Here is a 13,509-nt window from a genome sequence, read left to right on the forward strand (position 1 = left end):
TTATTCCCCAGCGGAGGTTTGTCACGCCAGTGGATGTATTAGCTGTTAAACCAAACATCACTGGGTACATTTACATTTTGTGTTTACTGTGCCTGCTTACAAAAAGAGTAGTTTGTTTAGTTTGTGCTTATGTGCCAGAATTTTGAGGTTTGATGACAGAGTTGGCAGCTCAGGGTAGCAAGTTAGGCTACAGATTTTTAAACTGTTCATTCATTAGCTTAGCTTTCCAACGGTGTGGGTGTACGTTCGTCCTGTAGTTATAAATGTTTGCATTCGTTTCCTGGTGCAGAAGTACGGATAGGATATAATCTGATCTTGCAAAATTTGTATTCTTGACTGTCTTGGCTTTGAAATCTCTCGCTGGTTCAGGTGTGTTGGTCTGAGCAGACCAGATAGGCTCCATCTGTGTTGCCAGGTATGTTCTGTATCCTGGAACCCTGCAGAGACCACTTACTCGTGATGGATGCGTGATCTGGTTTCCAGGTAGTTTCCAGTCTTTGAAAATCAACACTGCTTTCCCATCTGCTTCACTCAGTAATATAATCTCACACAAGGGCATGCGGTGTGGTGAACTCAAGATTGTTCTTTCATTATAAAATCAGGGAATGGTTGTCTTTGAGTAGTCAGGAAAAGCTTGTCACTGCACTTGTACTACGATAAGCTGTCCTGCAAGGCAAGAAAATGCAGAGGAAAGCACTTGAACTGATGGTATTTAGATACTACACATGAAAACGTTTGCTGTGCTGCGACAGGAGTCTTGATGCAGTATGTGTAGCTGCACGTGTCTCAGGTAGGGTGCTTCTAGATCTGCTAAGCTGAGACCCCGGGATTTGTTGTTTGTTTTACTTGCAGCAGAGAGATTTGAGCAGATTTCCTGTGAATGTAAACTTTCCCAAGGGTCTGGATTGGGATAGATTTTTTTGGTTTTAAAAGGGGAAGCATACACACAGGCACACATTCTCACCCACACGTATCATTCTAACAGCTAGAAGGCACTTGAATTGTTGTAGCCTTTGATGGTTTTGTTATTTTATCCCTTGCTGTGGTGTGTGAGCAGAAGATGGAGGCTTCTGCTTCCCTGTCCTGCAGGCAAGGCTCTGACCTTTGGCTCTCCTGGGCATCTATGCCAAAAAGCTGTTTGATCTCCACTGAGAATTCCAAAGATATCAATTACTTATTTCCTCTAACTTTTCATTTCTGGCCATTTTCTCAACAGAACTTGCAAATTCAGGTTGCTCTTTTCCTGATAAAGCAGTATAAAATTGAATGTTTCCATTATATGTCAGGTTGGTTGTAAGATTGTGGTTTTTTGAAATAAAATACTTCCATGAAAAAGCAGGTGATGCTCTCTCTGCTTCTTCAAGACTCTCTCTCCTAAAGTATAACTTCTTTTATCTCTCTTGAAACTAGCTGAACAAACTTCGATTCTATTCAGCAGTTCTTCTTTCCATTCCTCTATTGTATAAATGAAAGAAACAGTAATAAAAACCTAAGTACTTGCTATGGGACACATTTTTAAGGTGCAAGACCTCCCCTACCACCATCCTAAATTTCTTCCTTTCAGATATTTCATTTCGCAGAAGGAGCTTTTATGAGAAGCTTGTTTAGGTCTGCATACATATGTTTAAAGCCCCATCAACTGTTTTTTTTGAGAATCGGGGGTTGGTTTGTGAGTTGCCATCGGAGCTGACACCTCTAACTACCGAGCGAGCTTTTGGCACCATCATACTCAGAATTATGTCAGTAATAATTTAGAGGGAAAACTGTTGCTTAATAATACCCACAAATCCAGTATTATAACAAGTTGGAAATAAAAATATATACTGCTGTATACTTTATGTATGTTCTGGATCCATGAACCTACCTTAAAATTAATGCTGTTCTGTTGGAAGGCTGATGAAGCTTATAAATACGGTTATAAAACAAATTGCCTAGAAAAATTCACTTTTTGGGTAGGTGGCATTGTCTCGCCATGGCAGTTTAGGTTCAGATATTAACAAAAATTCTTGCAAGTTACCTTGAAATTCAGTGCAGCTGTGTAATTGCTCTTTATGGTGCTTGAGTGTTAGCCTTACTTATTGCAAGTATGACATGTCAAAACATTCGGGCTTTAAAATAACTGATTTTGGACCCAGTTCCCGTTTGCCAGCTTGAAGTAGTTCAAACGATCAAAACAACTTCTGTTATTTTTACAGCGTGAGTCCAGGAATTTACTTTGCAGTGCTGATAAATTATTTAATAATTCTTTATCTGCTGAGTCCTGCAGTAATTATAGGTGTAGTAATCCTGGAATGGGCAGGGAACCTGCTGGGAGCTGGAGCCCTGGGCTAGAAAGGATTTACGTGAAAGAAGAGGACGTGTCATCTCAGGACAAGGGTGCTGCCTTGCTAAGGTGAGGGAAATTCGGGATTATTTAGGTGTAGTGAAGGTGGGAGACTTGAGAAGCGTCAGAGCCTGATTTAGAGTCGCCTTCCATGCCCCTTCTCTTGTGGCTCAAGGTTTCATTTCGTGTCATGCTTTGCCATTTGTTTTAAAACTAAATAAAAGCTAGATTGAGTTTGGAAACTCTTTTTGGAGAAGTGAGCTCTTAGGCTAGTGCGTGCGTTTTGAATTATTAATGCATTTTAGCAGTAACGCTAGAGCTGTGATGTGCACTTTGAGTACACTCCAGACGGGCTGTGTTGGTTTTTATTTCCCCTGGTACATGGTCCCTGCATTTCTTTGAACTCTTTTAAGCCTCCCTGTATCCCTCTATTTCTAGCTACTTTAAACTAAGTGGAGTTCAAAGTAAAGAGAAGATCTTTTTAGAGCCGGTTGGTGTTGATGCTGAATTTGGAGGGCACAGTGCAGCTTTTGTCCTGGAGTACTGCATTCCTCTTGAAACTGCCTTTAACTTTTCATGCCTATCTAATGTCATAAAGATGCAGAACTTGGGCCATTCTCGACTTCTCTTAGAAAATAATGTTCCGATTTTCCCTTTTATGATTTCAAGATAAACAGGGAGAGAGGGAAGACTTGGATTTTTAACAGCAAAATATCCACGTACTCTTACGATTCTTTGTTGTGTTTCATATGAATGAATGTTTTATTTTCCCATTGGAAAACAATTAAGATGTGGATGATGTATGAAGTTTGCTGTTAGGATTATGTCTGTTTGTGTCTTGCAAGTTGCTATGATCAGATTAAGGATAAAACAGCCACTGTAAAACGAACTGTATCTGCAACAGTAGCAATAATACTAAATCTTATTGCTACCAGAACATGCCTTTGAATTAAAAAAAAGTCCGGACTATAGCGTGGGTTTCACATAGACCCTGTGCTGTGAAGTACATGTGCTGTGTGTGCATACTCCAGTGTTGCACAGACAGATGTTTATTCACATTTAAATGTGCTCGGTTCGATGGCTGAAGACAGTTTGAGTTATGGAAAGGCCCGTAGCATTTTACATCTTGTGTGTGCTCATTCAGACAAGTTACTGCGTCAGTGCTTGCTGTAGAGGAGTGTTTATTCCACACAGAATTGGTGGCGATTCATTGCTTTCTTTTGGAAACTAAGAAGTTATTAGTACAAAACTTAATTGAAATACCAATATAAGAAAGCAAAATAAGAATTGAGATTTTTCATTTGTCCACCATATGGAGCTGCTTGGGGGCCTCTTCTGGAAGCGTTCTGCTTTTTGTTCTCATGGGTAAAGTAATGCTTTCCTGTGGGGGGTCCCCAGTTTGTCCTTGTAACCACTAATCGCTTGCTAGTGACTTCAGGACTCGGCCATTTAGCTGGAGTTAATGAGCACCCGTCACCTGCCCAGGGAGGAACTGAGTCATACTCATTGCTGTGACACCCGTGTCAGGCCAGGGTGACTTGAGGGGGTCTGCATCAGCTTGGTTTATACTATTACTCTTATCCTCATGGTTGTGTTTTAAACACTGGGAATAGCTGACTCATCAAGACCCATTTCCCTTGAAGTCTCCAGAAAGTTGGACCGAGGGAGGGCTGCAGGTTTATGCCTCTCCATGGAGAACAAGTGTGTCAGAGGAACAAGGCTCTTAGGAGGTTCCTAAAGAGTCTGGTACACAGTGGCAGGGTTATACCAAAACCTTTTTTCTTTGGAGAGCGCAGTTAAATGCTTAAAAACTAAAAACCTAACTCTGCAATTCCAATGAGAAGTTCTCAGGTAGAGTCTGCATGGTGTAGACCTCTTTCCAGTGTGACCTGTGTTGTTCAAAACCCACCTTCCCTGAACTGCCATCTGGGAAAATTAAAGGTTAAAATGTTCTTTTCAGATCTTTGCTATTTTATCTTCTGCCTCTGGCATCTTAGCAGAATTTTCTAAATTAAAAATCAAAACAGAGTTTCAGCTCAGTCTGTGACCCTTTATGCAGTTTGCCTATATTTTTAACTCTTGAAGTCCATAGTCTGAGATAACCAATTAAGGTTTTGACACATGGATCAAAAAAACAAGACACCGTTTATGAACTACTCGACAAAAGTAAAAGTCATACTATTTGTTAAGCCTTTAATACCATGAATTTAAGGCATTTTGCCTTACTGTTCTTGCTGCTCTTTACTGAGTTAACATACAGAAGCTGCCTTCTTTTATCTGCAAAAGCGTTTTTCTTCCTCCCCTGGGATTTTGGAAATATACGTGATATACTGCCTTTGCCACATGACATAAATGATCTGTGGCAGGCAAGTAATGGGGGTAATTCCTGTGTGTTCTGGAAAATACAGTTTCATGTTTTCCAGTTGGCCTTTCTGTGTCCAAGTTCGCGATACATTTACATATAACCGCTGGAAAAAAAGCAGTGTTAATGAAGTGCTCATGGTCTCGAGTGACACGAAATGTCGAAGGTTGGATGGCACACTGCTGATGTGCGTGATTCAGTCTCTGTTTATGTTTTTACGTGCTATTTTTCAACTGGTACTCGTTGTGCAATTCCTCTCCCGCCTGCCTGAGCTCTGCGGTGCCTGAGCAGCACTGGGGGCAACCTCAGGACACGAGGAGAATATTTCTATTATTTTCCTGGCACCTCTTTCCTTACTCAAGCAGATTGTCTGTTGGACCTCACTGATTAGCTGTAAGTAAGCCCTTACTAGGCCTTAGTGAACTAGGAGCTTCACTTCTAGTCAAAATTTAGCAGGAGTCCATCTTTAGCATCTTGTGATTGATGAAGCCCAGAACAGCTCTAAAAACCCCCACCTCTCCTCATTTTTTGGTAATCGTAAGGTTGCAATTAATATTAAAAGCATGGGATGGGCTTCAGTGCGACGTTAACGAGTTTCATTTTCCTGGACTGACAGCTCCAGTCTTTCTAAGATGATGTCTTTAAGAAATAATATCACTGAATTGTAGAATTAAATTAAAAATTGTGGGAATTTCAAAATAAGTTTCACTTCTCATTAGGCATTTTTCTGTGCAAACCTTTGACTGTACAAATATCTTCAAGCCTTTCTCAACAAGAGTGAAGAAACTTGTTTGTTTAAAGAAACTTGAGTTTTGCATGCAGTTGCTTAAGACTTAAGGTTTCAACATGATTATTTCAGTCTTTTTTCCCAACTCATGTATTTTCAGAACTGAAAATTGGTGATGGTGTTGTCAACTATTTCATTCTTGGTGGCTGCTTTATAGCGGCTTTGTGTTTGCTGAGTAGTGCCTTTCACCAGAATTATTGAGGCTGGAACCTCATCTATCAACTGTTAGGCAATTTCTGAGTGTGGGTTATGGAGATGTCAGATGAAACATCTAATTTTCAGTCTCTTCGTAGAGATTTTCCTCATTTATTTGGTTGAGAGAAAATTAAAACAACCCCCTCATTTTAGGGCTTTGGGGTGTGTTGCTGGAATAATTGTATCTACGTGTTGGTACCCGTAGGGACTTCTGTCAAGGTTTTAGCATCTCTGTTTTGGTAGGAAGAATGTTAATGGTAATGATAAAGACATTAATCCTGTTTTCACTGTCAGAATTGATAGATCCTGGAAGTTTCCCAGGATGTGGCAGAAATGGACCTTGTCTCTGTCTTCCTCCTCTTCCGTAGCCCATCCCCAATTATTCTGCAGCATTATCATCATTGCTGTACGTGCGCTAATGGGCGTGAGTATAACCACGTGGTCGTATTCTGGAAAACTTCTTTCATGGGTTGAAGATAATCATATAACTCCTGTAAATGTCATTGAATGTTTTCATCATAAATACACTCAGTCCTTCCTACACAAGGTCTAATTGTGTCATGTAGCTGTATGATTGTAGCATAATGTAAAAATCTCATATAAAAACATTGTATGTGTGTGGGAAGCAGGGCTTTTACAGAGCCTTGTCTGAACTGATTTATGCTTGTTCTGCGACTAGTATAAATGTTTCTTTTCAGTTTGGGCAATATTTACTTTTCAGAGCAGGTAAGCACCTCCAGTGCATAGTAATTTTTTTTTCTGTACGTAGAAAATATTTAGACCCTAGACATATTACGACTGTTTAGTTACTTGTCAGCTGTGTTTTGATTTCTAGTGTGAGTTGTGTATTGCCTGAAGCCTGCAGATACTTTGGCACGCCCTTTTCTTCAAAGGACAAGCAGTTGGCGGTACTAGAGAAGTTGTAGAGGGCACAGCATCGTCCCCCAGCATACTTGTTGGTTAGTCGTGATGTCGGAAGATGCTGGCTGGAGCTGTAAGAATACAGGATGGGTGTGTGAGTAGGAGAACGTGAGAAACCATGTGTATGCATGCGTTTGTGCACGTGAAGAGCAGGAAAGATGCAATAAATGCAAGCATTGTGATATCCCCTCGGAGTTTCATGTTAAAGCCAGATATTTTTAGTCTGGCTGAAGTTTTTATGCAACATCTAGCTAAGAGGGGAAGTTTTTGTTTTTACTCCTAGAAAAAATTTATTTTTAGAAAATCAGTTTGACCATATATCTCTTCTGCTAATTTTCTACCCCCCCTTTCCCAGAATGGACATGTTGAAGGGAAATGCTTCCATCTATTCTGTTCCATGCTTTAGAACTTGCTCAAGTTTTACTATAATAATGCACGGGGTGATATAAAACATCTGTCGGTTTTGCACTGTGCTTCTGAACCCAGCTGTGGAACATGGACTTTCATTTTCTTTGTTTAAAAAAATAAGACGGGGAGGGATTTGAAATGTGAAATTTTAAAACTTTCTTTCTCGGGCGTGTACACGTGTGCGTGCGTGCACAAAATCGTACTTGTGCCTTCCCCTCCAGCTGAAGTTTGGCAAAGTAAAAAGCAACGTGCGTGCGTGCACAAAATTGTACTTGTGCCTTCCCCCCCAGCTGAAGTTTGGCAAAGTAAAAAGCAAGTAGCTAAAGGTCATAGGCTTTATTTGAAAGCACTGGGAGGGAGTCCTATAGCTCTGTGCAGTGTCTGTATGCTATTAAAATGCATTCGGTGATCAGTTTAGTCATAGACTAACCTTTCTGTAAAACTGGGGGATGTAGGTGTAGCTAAATGCCAGAACCGCTGGGTTTCACACAGCCAGATTTGTAAAGATGAGTGGTTGTTGATCTTTCCCACTTCTGGGGTCATGGGAGGAAATGGAGTAAAGCTTCCCCTCAGCTTTTATCGCTTCCTCCTGCCAACTAACGGGAGATTATTTTCCTTCATTTGCTGCTCCTCTTGTCAGCAAGCGAAGTTGGTATTTAGCCAGATAATAAATAATGCTTTTCCTGGGGAAGGAGTTCTCAGATGTGGTTGTAGTAACAATGATATCGCCCCCACCACCCCCTGCTTTCTGTCTTGACCCTAGTCCTGCAAATTCTTGCTCAGAAAGATGTACTCTGCATACATGTGATGTACAGAGCTTGTTTGCTTTTGCTTACAGTCTGGTTCTGAAGGTTTTTAAAAAGTTTTAATCATGACTGCTTACCTACTGAATGTTGACAGGTTCATTCAGCTTTGTTGTATGCGGCTTTTGAAGACCCTGCAGACCAGACTTGCAGTGGAGGTATATACTTGTGCAAATTGGGTCAGCATTATTTATTCTCATTCATAGAATCCACTTCATAATTTGCAAAGGTAGACTTTGTCATCTTGTTGGGCTTATTCTCTTCATCCGAGCCTGGAAGGAGGCTGTACACTTGCAGGCGATAGCTTGAAGAGTGTGGGTCCCTCTGTACTTGGTGACAGAGGTAAAATGGGGAACGTGGAGTAAAGGCCAGGTTTTCCAGTGCTCCTGGAAGGTAGAAATGACTGATTTGAAATCAGACTTCAGGAACACATCGGGATAAGCTGAAATACTCTCCTGGGCCTATGGAATTACTGGATGGATGGGTCTGTGGAAAGGAGAGTGTTAGGAGGAGATTGTGTATCACCTATGGGTAGCATTGCGTTGCAGTTTCATGAATGCTGGTTTTGCTTCCTCTAACCTTCCTTCCTTGCTGAGCAACAGGTCCTGCTTGTTAAAAGGGCACGAGCTGGGGCTGCATGCCAACAGAACTGCTTACATAAAAGCCAGGAGGTACAGTTCCTAATGAAATTTCAGATTTATTCATCTCCCGCACCTCCAAATATGGTATGACCAGGCTGCTGCCTTCAAGGCTCTTCAGGGTATATTTGTTTTTCCCTTGTGTGCATTATTAAGTTTTGTTTACTGCCTTTGCTCCTAGGAGCTTGGTTCTTTTTTACTGGTTCTCTACAAATGTAAAATAAGAAATGTTACTCAGCACAGCACAGTTCTTGGTTTGGCCTGTGCGTTAGAAATAACGTGAATACCTCTCTTCGGCTGACAGGAAGGTGAGAAATCATAGCATGCACCTATCTGCACTCTGAGTAAGAAAAGGTGCTTAGAAAATGTGACAGTAGGAGAAGATCAATGACTACCTTAAGCAAATTAAGCTTCTCATTACCACAATACTCTTCCCCCCATCAAAACTATTGTTTGTGGGTTTTTTTTGTTGTTCTTTCTCCTCCCTTGGAACTCCTACTGATGTTTCGGGTGTGTAAGGCATTTCTTCCAGTGACTATGATTCTTATCGGTGTGGGGAAAAAAGTTAATATTGATTTAGTGGGGGAGAAAACAGAAAAAGTGAGTGAGTAGGAGACTAATAGCCTGGAATGACAGGACTGTATCAATTTTCAGTTCCCTCAGAGGAATAATATGCTTGTTTCCAGCAAATGGAAAAGTAGACTATGACTAAAACTGTCACTGACCTCCCACAGAATTTAATGGGTTTTGGAGCTCAGAGAAGAAAAGGCAGTCATAACTAACTCAGTGACTTTAATGCACTTTCCTTGAAAGTCAGCAGTTTTATGAAATGCCGTATGCAGGAAGATAAAAAGTATATATATCTTATATAGCTGTAAAAAAATTTATATTCACTGGCTTAGTCTTTTTTTGACTACGGATGAATGCATTTCTCAAGAAGCTTGAACAATAACATATTATAGGTTCTAGGTGGTTTATAATCCTTAACATATGTTGTCAGCATATAAAACGAACCTGTTTAAAAATGATGGACGAAAACTGTAAAGCAGTCTCATTCTTGGCCTGTTGAAGTGGCTTTTATGTCTAAGTAGTTCCTGAATGGGCTAACTATAAAAGTGGTCCCTTTCGTACGATGAAGGGGAACGTTGCATTTGTGCATGTTGATTGGCAACAGCCAAAGTAAGTATCCTGTTTTGTCCGGTGGTAGACAACGAAAGAAAGGGCGCTTTGTTTTGTGGCAAAGCCACTTTTCTTTTAAATAAATAAATAAAACCAACCAGCTCCTTTAATTTAACTGCCTCTTTGTTTTTGCCTGAAGCCACCAAGTAGCTGGTTCCTCTTACAGAGCCGTCTCCATTGTTTTTGGCACTGTAAATATTCACACAGTTGTGCGGAGCCTTACTTTCACCAAGGAACGGGATTACATGAGCAGGAAGATAATTTTGCTGGCGTTTTCCTTAGGAACTCAGAATCGTTGCCTAATCCCTGCGATAATTTGTATTGCAATGCCATCTAGTGAGCGAGGGGCTGTCGGGCTGCTTGGACTTGGGAAATCCGTGATAGCCGGGGTCTTCTCTGTGCGTCCGATTCCAGGTTACTCCAAACAGCTGCATCTTTTGGTGGAGATGGTGGTAATAAAATTTTAGCGTCGTGAACTTCCAATTTTCAAAATTCTCATCTTGATGATTGCTTGAGGTTTTTTGGAGTGAGGATAGGCTAGGGACTAGAACAGAAACAGTGCTGATTTGGCCAGCCTGAGAAGGAGTTTTCTGTGGTCGTGGGCTGATTTTTTTATTATTTATGTGTGTGTCAGAAATTAGTTTCTGGAGTTTAGAGCATGTCCAGTGGTCAGTGGGTGTTGATACCCAGTTTGTTGTTCCCGTTGTGCTTTCAAGGCTTATGAAATACTGTTATGAATCCATGCTGAGTTCAAATCCCTAACCTTACCAAATTGGAGGCCATCTGAATCTGACTTTGCTGTTCTTTGCCCCGTTGTTGAATAGGTTCGGTGCTGGAGAAGCATTACTTCATCGCTCATGCTATCTGTCTTCATTTGTACTTCAGTCTCTTAGCTGTCTCTCTTAAATTCTGCGCATGGAAGAATATAGTTTGACCTGTCAGTAGGACAGAAGAATCCTTCCCCCCTCCTATTCTGAAAAGTATGTAATGTGAGCGTTTTGGTTGCAGACTTGCTGCCTTTTCCAACGCTGGTTTTGGTATCGTCATGTGATATCCAAAATGTTTAATTCTAAATACTGCTAGGAGGGGGGCTGTGTCTCCCCAGGTAGTGACTAGACCTCAGCGTGGCAAAGGCTGCCGGAGAGGATTCATCGCTGAATAATCTCGTTTTGGTTTCAATTAATTGTGAAATATGACTTTAATAGGGTGTGAAATGGAAATAGAGAGAGGTAACACCAGATGCCAATATTTACATGTGTTAATCAACACAGACCCGAACAACAACAACAAACAACAAATTAAACTGGAGCCATTCGTAGAGTTTGAAATGCTCCACATTTGGCTGGGAACTTTGAAAAACGTGCTACTTTGCAGATAGGTGGAAGGTTAGTAGCATTTTTTTTTTAATTTTTTAAAAGTACCAAACATGCCAGAATCCTATCAGAACCCTGACGTTACTGTATTTCAGAAATGCCAAATGTGGCTATGGAAACCCACCATTACATTGAATTAGCTTTGCTTTGAACAGTAATGTGGAAGATATTTACTTTTCCCTTTTTGAGCATAGCCTGTGGTGTAACGAATAACACACAAGAGCGGGCATGTGTACTTTGTATATCAAAGTGCCAATTTCCAAATGTCTGGTATTATATTCACCAGGATCAATTAACTAGTGACTAAAGGTGGTTTCCTTTGGAGACAGACTGGGTTTTTCTTTTTGGCTGCTAGTTCCGAACTGGTAGGCATCGCAATTTTATGGGAATTTGTGTCGGAAACAAAGTTTGGTTTGCAGCCAGAAAGATTTTTTTAGTTAACTGTGCAATTCAGCTCAGCGGGGCAGGGAGGAGGAGAACAGGTACCTGATGTTGATTGTGCTGTAGACAGTAGTAGGAGCAAAACCCATTCTGTCACTTCTGGCTAATTCCCTCTGTTGTTCAACAGAGCAATTTGATTTGGGTTCCTGGGAAACTTGTGGATTTTGATGGTGTTGCTTGGGGATTGGGTTTGTTGGAATGACGAAGATGATTTTTTGAGGAAAAAGTTGAGGGAGGTTCAAGGAAACTTTTGCATTATTCCTCTGGATATCTTTACGATGGAGAGATGAACATGATGGATTGTAAGGCATGTTGACTGCTGTGCTCACCAGAAAGTGGATTTACACCTACCTGGTGCCCGGCTTAGAGGTTCTGTCTGTAACAGGGGGAATATTTCTCTGATTCTAGATAGGCAAGAAAAAGAAAAAAGTCATTTTCGTAGAAGCACCGTTTCTTCTGGCAGTGAAGCGTGTTAACCCTTTCTTGAAACACTGCGTATAAAAACAAGCATCGGATGCACTGCCTTTAAGAGTAGAAGCAGCCTCCCTTGCTCCAGCTCACGTGATTTACCCATTCATTCCACGAATGCTTTCCCCCACCTCCCAAACAGTCCCGGCTATGGCCATTGCTCATCACCGACTCCAGGAATACCTGCGTTACCAAGGAAATGAAAGAGCGGAGCCCTAGCCTGAGAACTGACTGTACTTAATACATGAGCTTGGATGCCTTCTCCACGTCACTGCTCCTTGTGTTTTGTGCTTTCTTGGTGCAGCACAGGTCACCGCAGAGATCCCCAGCTCCATCTGTGACCGGGAACGGAAGGGTTCAGCATCATAACCTGTTAAAAGGAGCAGTAGATGGGGACACGGAGAGTTGTGGCTTCGTGACGTAGGGCTCTCTGCGTACCCTTGGGTGCACATGCCTCAGTATAAAAGAGTTGGTCTTCAGAGTTCCTCTAGAGATGTGTATAAACCTGAGATACGGTTGAGTTTGTTTCAGCGTCCGTACTCTCCATTAAAAACACAGTATGGGAAATGCTGCTGCTGTTTTTTGTAAACCAGAAAATTATTTCAGACTTTGAAATTCAACCAGAGTTCTTATCTACTTGTGCAAATGAGAACTGAATGTTGTTGTTTGTGAGGATGCGAACAATGATTTCATTTAATAAAGTCAATTTAGAGAATAAAGTCAATTTAGAGAATACTCAAAATTGTAGCTGGCTAAAATGTGATTTGTCAGTTGAGAGAATAAGAACATTTTGGTTATTTGCTGGTGTTTCTTTTCCCTCTTAGAAGGAAATTAGTGATCTGGGAGGAATAACGTGAGCAAGTAGCTTAACTAGTTTAAAAGAGGGAGCAAGATTTGTAATCAGGCTTGTCTTACACTGAGAAGATCCTTTTCAGCTCCATGCACTTACTGAATAATATGTACTACTAGTTAGCAAAATACAGGGGAATCTACGGTAGGGACTACCGTTCAGACATTCCTCTCTTGCCTTTCACAGGTCGTTTGAGGATGCTGTTTGCCATAGCGAATAAGCTTCCGTCCTCAGAAGAGATTTTCTTCATTGTCACTTGCTGTAATCTCTTTGTGCCAGTCTACACATCAGTAGCGGCACCAATTCTGCGTCAGGAATTGCTTTCTAATTTTATCAGAGAAGACCAGGTGCAAGAGGGAATTGGGAATCAGCTTTCAGATGGGCTGAGGGGTGGTAAAGAGAGAGCAGGACTTGGAAGGCTACCGCTTGCTGATTACTACCCTGTTTTGCACAAAATAAGGCTGCTCTTGGGGTACCTTAGGCTATATAATTTAAAGGCAATGACTCCCTTCATTCCCTAATGTTTGTTTTCTTTGTGCCATTACAGCACCCCGTAGTCTCCTTTACTTAGGTGGATGAGAAGCAATCTTGTAAATTTTCCCAACTTGTCATACCTGAAAATACAGCAACCCGTGGCACCTTCTGCTGAGTTTTCTGGTGTGACAGTTAAGAGGACACTTCGATGGAAAGGAATTTTCTAAGGTTTGGGAGAAGTAGTGTATTGGGTGGGAAAGAAACTGAGTTTCTTTTTAACGATGTGA

This window comes from Cariama cristata, unplaced genomic scaffold (assembly GCF_000690535.1).
Source record: "Cariama cristata isolate BGI_N322 unplaced genomic scaffold, ASM69053v1 scaffold7181, whole genome shotgun sequence".
Lineage (NCBI taxonomy): Eukaryota > Metazoa > Chordata > Aves > Cariamiformes > Cariamidae > Cariama > Cariama cristata.